Raw genomic sequence first — 7,902 nt, forward strand, 5'->3', positions numbered from 1 at the left:
AGCCCATACTGAAAGACAGAGATACAAAAGACCGACTCGCACCCAAGTCAAATAACACAAGTGCAAGCAAGTTGTTCACTAAGAATGTACCTAACATGAATACAATCATAAGCATACAATAAAATATATTGATATAATAATAAATAGAAACATACCAGTAACGACGTCTGGCGCCACCCTGGCCTCCTCTGTCATAAGCTGGAAAGCAAGACCCCGAGCCCTCAAGGGCTTCGCGCTACCCTGGCGTCCATTCGTGATCCTAGGAGTAGAAGTGGCCGGTGAATGCATAGGCCTGACGGAAAGTAAGGGACAATAGGCCTTTACATGTCCCACCTGCTCGCAATGGTAACAAATCCTTGGACCCACATGTGGGGCCTGCTGACGGCAATCCCTCGCATAGTGCCCCTCCTTGCCACATTTGTGGCAACCAGTAGAAGAAGATTGACAATCCCCATCATAAACCTTGCCGCACTTTCGACAAGCCTGATCGTGACTTGGCGGGTTTGAACTGCTTCGCCACAGGCTGGGACTGAATCGGAGCCTGAAGCTGCTCCCTCGTCTGTGTCTCAATCTCAATCTCTCGCCTCTTTGCAGCCTCCTAGAACTCAGCGAGGGTACCATATCGATGGGTAGACACAAACTGTCGAATATTCATCTTGAGCATGCTCAAGTACCGGGTCATCTGAGCCTACTTCGAAGCAGTAAACTCAAGGCATAAAAGAGCCCTCTTAGTAAACATCTTGGTGATCTCCGTCACCGTCTCCGAAGTCTGGCTCAAATCTAAATACTCTCGATCCAACCTCCCCCTCTCCACTAAAGGAATGTATCTTGAGCGGAACATCTCCGAGAACTACTCCTAAGTAATAGCAGCTCTCTACTCAGGAGTGTAAGCACTAGTCACCAGTCTCCACTAATCCTTCGCTACTAACATGAGAAGGTTCAGGTCGCACTTGACCTTCTGGTCATACACAGAAGAACATGTGAAGAAACAACCCTCCATATCAGACAACCATCTCATCACCACAATCGGGTCCTTGACCCCATCAAACTCCGGCGGCTTTGTATTGTCGAAGTCCCGGTACTGGAAAGCTCTCTCCCCTCGAACCCCTACAGCAACAACAACCACGGTAGCTGCAGCAACAACAACCTCCGAAAGTGAAAGATAACGATCACCAAAGACCTCAATGATAGCTGTCTTAATAGACCCAAACAACTCCGGGATAGATCCTCGGATAGCACTAGCCACCTCAACGATAATCATCTCTTATATCTGATCACCAGTCAATCCCGCCCTATCCTAGCCACTTGCTCCAGATCCAAAACCTGATCCCCTCGTGAATACCATATTGAAAATAAACCATAATATATTAGAAATACCATAGTCATACCATCATTACCATCCCAACAACTGAACCCATGGGGTTTGTGACTTCCTTTTTACATGTACGGGTCCTGTGCTCCCAGTAGTACGGGCCCATACTCCCTTCCATACGTACCTGTATTTGTCTCAAAGATCATCACAAACTGCCCAAAACAAGTATAACAACCATGATATGCATACATCCTATCTCACTCTATCGGGAGTGACTAAACATTCCTCACATGGTCAGTTGCTCACAAATATACTCATTCATGAAACTTCCACCAACCCTGCAGCCACTCATGTATGCTAATCATACATAACACTAGATCCTATAGAAAATCGAATACTTGACTCTACCCTAATACCACAACCAGACAAGGAACAGGTAGTAAGGCCAAACCAAACATTCTCAGACTATAAAATATTAGTTATGTATAACTATGATGCACACAATAAGCAACTATAGTAATGATGTCAATTTCATACAAGAAGTCCTCCTAGGCTATCATACATCATACGTCAGGCAATTCTATCATGAAATTCTTGAAGATCCTTAGCCTGTCACTAGCATGCAGTTGTATCATAATCATCATAAACAAATAATATTGTGGGTAACTTGGGTATACTTTCTGCTCCGGTTGATGGTACACATTGCATCCTTCTCTGGTTACTTTTTAAAACAATTTTGGGAATTTATTTTGAAAACTTTTACGGATCCTTAGTTTGAGTCTGGATACATACAGATGCTCACGTATTCTCTCAAACCAGGGCTCTGATACCAACTTGTAACATCCCAAAAACACGATAAACTTTTTTATTTTTAATTTAAAGGAAGTCATTGTTTTTAAGAAAACCCATATCAAAATCAAGTATCAAAATACAAATATTCCCAAGACCAATGTATCATAAATCTCTAAAACATAACACCAAAGGATGTGTACAATCATGTCTTCGCCTTGTCTCGATCATCTAAAGTACCTGAAACATAAACTTAAACCGTAAGCCAAAGCTTAGTGAGTTCCCCCAAAGTACCACACACAACCATACAAATAATAACATGCATACATGAGCTTTCAGCCTGACTGGACCGCCACACTAGGCCTACAGACTATCTGAACCGCTCTCAGAGCCTTCAACATGACTGGACCGTCGCGCCGGGCCCAGAACCTATCTGGACCGCTCTCCGGGCCTTCAGCCTGACTGGACCGCCTTGCATGCCGTCAGTCTATCCGGACCACCCTGGGTATCTTGGCCTTCAACACAAAGCATGACCGTCTCAACCCAACCGACCATAACACATGGGTGAAGGATATGGGTGAACCATCGCCAAAAAGAGATAGGCAGACTTCCAGATGGTTCCATAGATCCACAACTTGACAAGTGAGTCAAGCTACTTTCATGAATAAGAGGGATTTCCGAGGGTACGATCAAGAAATGGTCAAGAACACATAATAGTTAGTCTCAGTGAGTTTGCACCATGCGTCATAGTTCAGTTCATCAAGATCAAGTGTAAGAGGTACGCACACTTTGATGTTGGTAATAAAAAAGGGTTTGTTGGTGGCAGTGCATCACCATTTGTGATGAAGGTAATGACAACTAGGATTAGAGGCAAAGAGAGAAGTCGACAAAGGAAGAAATGAAGGGGGAGAGAGAGAGAGAGAGAGAGAGTTATTATAGCTTTGATACCATTAGGGTCGGCCCAAGCCCAGGGCGAGCTGGGCCACGGCCCAGGGCAGCAATTTCTAATGGGGCAGCAATTTTTCAAAGCCTCTTATAGGTATTATTGTATATTTGGGCCATGTTGAGAAGACTAGTACAGTAAAGATCCATCCCGTTCAAGACGTAAGGGCAGCAGATTCTTGGAGACCTAATAGCGGCAACTACAACCAATTCTGACTCTTCGATCTAAACATCTAATAATTGAAGATGAAGAACACGAGGCGTCCTTCTGCATCGATCACCTACTGCCCCACTGTCTCATCCGCTTCACTGCTTCAGCAGTTCAGCACTTCTCTTGCCCTCTCTCTCTCTCTCTCTCTCGATAAATCGATCGCTTCTGGCCTTCTCCTATATTCTTAATCGTCCTCTACTGAATCGTCCCTACTGCAGTAATAGTTTATCTATTGCTCTAATTCTGTTGTGCTAAAGACTTAAAGTGAAGATTCAAAGGTGCGATACAGTGATTGAATGAATTCGTCCTCCTAAGGTCCTAATCCAGTAAGTTTTCTCTAGTATTTCAAATTTCTTGCATAACAATACTTGATGTTTCGAAAATCTGATAGTGAGTATTGGTTAAATTTTTTGAAATTTCAGTTTTTTTATATAGCTTCCTGGAAAAGTGAAATTTTTTATCCAAGATTGCAGACTTGGAGTGTTGTTCATCCTGGATTACACTAAGCAATTTTCCAGGTAATTTTTTGAGGTAATTTTTTCCTTCGACTTCTTTTGACTTTTATAAGGTTTTTTCTAATGAGATTTTCTTAAATTTCTGATGTAACTGTTTTTTCTGAATAGTATGATGTGTTTTTGGTATTGAAATTTTGATGTATTCTGTTTTTTTTTAATAATATGATATAGTTTTTTTTGAATAATTTGATGTATATGAAGATCTGATGTATCTCAAAATTTGATAAGTTATTTTAATTTCTTAAAATATGATGTATCAGATTTCTGAAAATCTGTTATGTAAATTCTGATGTCATGTGAAATCTGTTTTTGAACAACTAATTAGTTTTTTTTATATCTGAATAATGTGATATGTTTTTTTTTGAATAATCTGATGTATATGAAATTCAGATATGTCTCAAAATCTGATAAGTTATTTTAATTTCTGAAACCTTTGATGTATCAGATTTTAGAAAATATGATGTTGATTCTCCATTTCTGCAAGACCATTTTATGTTTTTTGTATAGGTTTTGGTTCTGGATAGCTAACTTCGGCGGAAAGAAGTATTGAAAGTCAATTTCTATGAAGTCTTGCTTATCATCAAATAAAATATGTTTTTCTTCAAAAAATGTAAAATGGCACCGTTTGTATGCTTTTGTTTGTACAACTATCATTTAGTTTGACTATAAAATTTATTTCACTTTTCCTATATTATTTTGTTGAGAAATGTTAGGGCATTATTTTACTTTCTGGCCCCGGGCATTGAAATTCAATGGACCGGCCCTGGATACCATGTTACAAAGCGTATTTTCAAATATCAATTCCAATTCTCACTAGGTACAAGTATCAATTCCAAATCTCACTAGGTACATAATATATACATAACATACAAAATACATGGGCCGGGCAAATACATCACAATACAATACAAAGTAGGACAAATACATCCCAATACAAATACAAAGCAAAACATGGGCCTAAATAGAATACGTGCTAATAGGTCGATCAGGAATAACCGGCACTTCAATATCTCCTTCCAACATCTTTAATGCCTCCATAATTGTAGGCCTAAAAGCAACAGTTGCATGAGCACACAAAATTCCAACAAGCACAAATCTCACCATATCCCCTGTAGGGTTCATAGTCTCCGAACTCATGGCATCTCCCAACGAATGATCCAAAACCAGCCCGACATTCCCTTCCTTTGTAAGTGACCAAGCCCAGTCAGTAATCAAAAGATGCGAGTCTAAGCAAGACAAGTCGAGAGCTTTTCTCCGGCACATAATCTCCAATATCACAATCCCAAAGCTGTAGACGTCGCTTTTCTCAGTCAATTGGCCGTAGATGGCATATTCTGGCGCTAAATATCCATGGGTTCCCGCAACTCTAGTGGTCAGATGTGATTGCCCTTCTCTACTTTGCTTGGCTAATCCGAAATCTGCCACTCGAGCTCTCATATTGGCATCTAGAAGTATATTTGTAGGTTTGATGTCTCTATGATAAATGGCAGGCTTCACTCCATAGTGAAGATAAGCTAAACCTTTAGCCACATCCAAGATTATGTTCTTTCTTTGAGACCATGTCAATCGTGGTTTTTCACTCATCGATGAAAACAAATGGTCGTCAAGATTCCCATTCGACATGTATTCATAGATAAGGAATCTTTGATCATCTCTCCTCTCGTAATCCCCATCTTCACCACGAATACAACACCCGATAAGTGGAACAAGATTTCGATGCCTCAAAGTGTTAATGATCTCAACTTCGTTACAAAAGTCATCCGTCCTTTCAAACTCTGATTCTATAAGCTGTTTAACAGCAACCACAGATCCATCAGACAAAACACCCTTATAAACAACCCCGAATCCACCTCTACCGATTAAATTGTTTATGGAGAAGTTATTGGTTGCCTTCTCAAGGTCAGAAAGCTTGAACCATACAGAACCAGTGTTTGGACGTCGTCTTGGCAAACGTGATTCAAATGGATTAGTTCCTGATTCACCGATCTTTTGCTTTTTCTTCTTCCTATCCCACCAAAAGCATAACCCCACCAAACAAAAGATTACTACCACGGCAACAAGTCCTCCAACCAATCCATATATCAAAGAGGAACGACCATTTTTATGGGATTTAGGTAGAATGTTAATATCAAAGTTACAAGTTACAGCAGAATTACTTTCAGGCCCGAACTCATTGAGTATACCAGCACCATAAAGAACAATGAAGTAAAAACAGTTATTTGAATGAGAAGCGTTACCATCTATCGACACGAGTTCTTTTTGAACCGTTAACGCAGCATAACCACAAGCATCACAGGCAGTAAGATCAGAGAGATCATCCCGACACGAAGAATCAAGAATTGTTTCATTCCCCAACTTTTGGCGCCAATCTTGGAGGGTCTGAATTCCAGCACAGGTATTCAACGAAATGACAAACTGCATAGGGTCAAAACAAGAGGAAACGAGATTACTGGGGAGGGAAAGAGAGGTGAGTTTCTTCTGAAAATCCGAGAGACAAGACGAGGACGTTTTGAGATCACGGAGATGAAATTGAGAGGTGTCTTTGAGGTGTTGAGCTAAACTGATGCCGAAGACGCTAAGCAGTGTTTGACAACAATTAGTGGAATTGGTGATGGTTTTGGTTGGGTCGCCGGAGGGGCGGCAGTCGGCGGTTGGCCACTGGATTTGGCGGACGTAGTTGAAATCCATGGGACAAGAGGTGGAATTGGTGAGTGTTTGAGACCAAACTAAAGATGAAAAACTGAGAATCGCGAAGACAGCCGCAGTTAATAAATGAATCATGTTGGATTGATGGGTTTTGAAATTGACCGATGATAAATAATAACAAAACAGGAGATATATAGAAGCAACTTGGAGATGCTACATGTTTTTGATAAATAGAAAATGTCGTTTTATAGACTGTCCAGTTTGCACCTATTAATTAAAAGTTGACTTTTCCATTTGAGCAATTAAATATAGAGTAAATTATATATTTGGTCTCTTATTTTAATTGATTTTTCATTTTTGGTCCATGAATATTGAAAAATGTTTATTTTACCCTGGTCTTATTTATTTCTTCATCTCCTTCTTGTTCAAATACGAAATCCCTTAAAATCAATGCGAAATCCAAAAGTTGATCTTAAAATTAATACTCAAAACAATAGAAGAACTTTTAAAAAACTGACTTTAACTATGTGGTACATAAATACCTTGATAGAGTTATTTGTGATTGTGGACTCTTGATCGATAATGAAATTTGATTCTTTATAAGGTCATCTCCAATGTATTGAACTCTTAAGAGTTTAATGGATTGACACACTAACTATACAATTTTATCTATTAAACTCTACATTCTATTAAAATCTTAAGAGTTCAATGGATTGTCACATCAGCATTTTATTATATTTTTTTATAAATAATATTAATAGATAAAACTAGAATATTACATTAATTAAAAATTCAAAGTTACAATTACTAAATATTAATTAAAGATTACAATTTAGAAATTAAAAGTTACCGATTAAAAAAGAAAATAAAAAGTATGAAAAATTCCACCAACAAATATATATATATATATATATATATATATATATATATATATATATATATATATATATGGTTTGTTTATTGCAAAAAAGAAAAAAAGAAAAAATCAAATTTTACTTTCAATATAATTGTTATATTAAATTGAGAAAGAAAAAAGAAAAAAAAAAGAAAAAAAAAAGCAATTTCAGTGACACCGTTGAATGGGTATTAAACTCCCACATTCATTAGACGAGACGTTATGGGCACTTCTCGTGCTCGTTGTGCGGACGTGGCAAGCCTTAACGGCGTCGTGACGGGGGGAACACCGCCCCCCCCCCCCCCCCTCCTTCTCGTTTTTGCTCGTTGAGGGCGAAACTCGTTTGCGTCACAACTGGAAGAAACGACACCATTTTCAAACGTTTCATTCACTAACCGTTTGGCAACGGTTCTTTTATAAAAAAAATAACTATTAAAAAAAATCATTTACCCTATAAATACCTACCATTTTATAAAAAATTTCACACAATTTCTCTTCTTCTCTTTACACACTTTCAATTATCTTCAAAAAAAATATGGACCCTTTCGACTCGTCCGGTGATTCAGATGACGATATTTTCTTCAGGATGATG

At 38.8% G+C, this 7,902-nt stretch overlaps 1 long non-coding RNA gene and 1 pseudogene across 1 annotated transcript; one reads left to right on the forward strand and one right to left on the reverse strand.

Annotated features, from left to right (window-relative positions):
* The first annotated feature begins 3,072 nt into the window (after positions 1-3,072).
* On the forward strand, positions 3,073-4,458 carry LOC145124434 (uncharacterized). Its single transcript, XR_013715616.1, has 2 exons — positions 3,073-3,580; positions 3,677-4,458. It is a non-coding gene; the product is annotated as an uncharacterized LOC145124434 (long non-coding RNA).
* Positions 4,459-4,599: 141 nt separating this feature from the next.
* On the reverse strand, positions 4,600-6,606 carry LOC145124433 (putative receptor-like protein kinase At1g11050 pseudogene; annotated as a pseudogene).
* Positions 6,607-7,902: the final 1,296 nt, after the last annotated feature.

Source organism: Lactuca virosa, chromosome 7 (assembly GCF_052849685.1).
Source record: "Lactuca virosa cultivar CGN04683 chromosome 7, Lactuca_virosa_CGN04683_v6, whole genome shotgun sequence".
Taxonomy (NCBI): domain Eukaryota; kingdom Viridiplantae; phylum Streptophyta; class Magnoliopsida; order Asterales; family Asteraceae; genus Lactuca; species Lactuca virosa.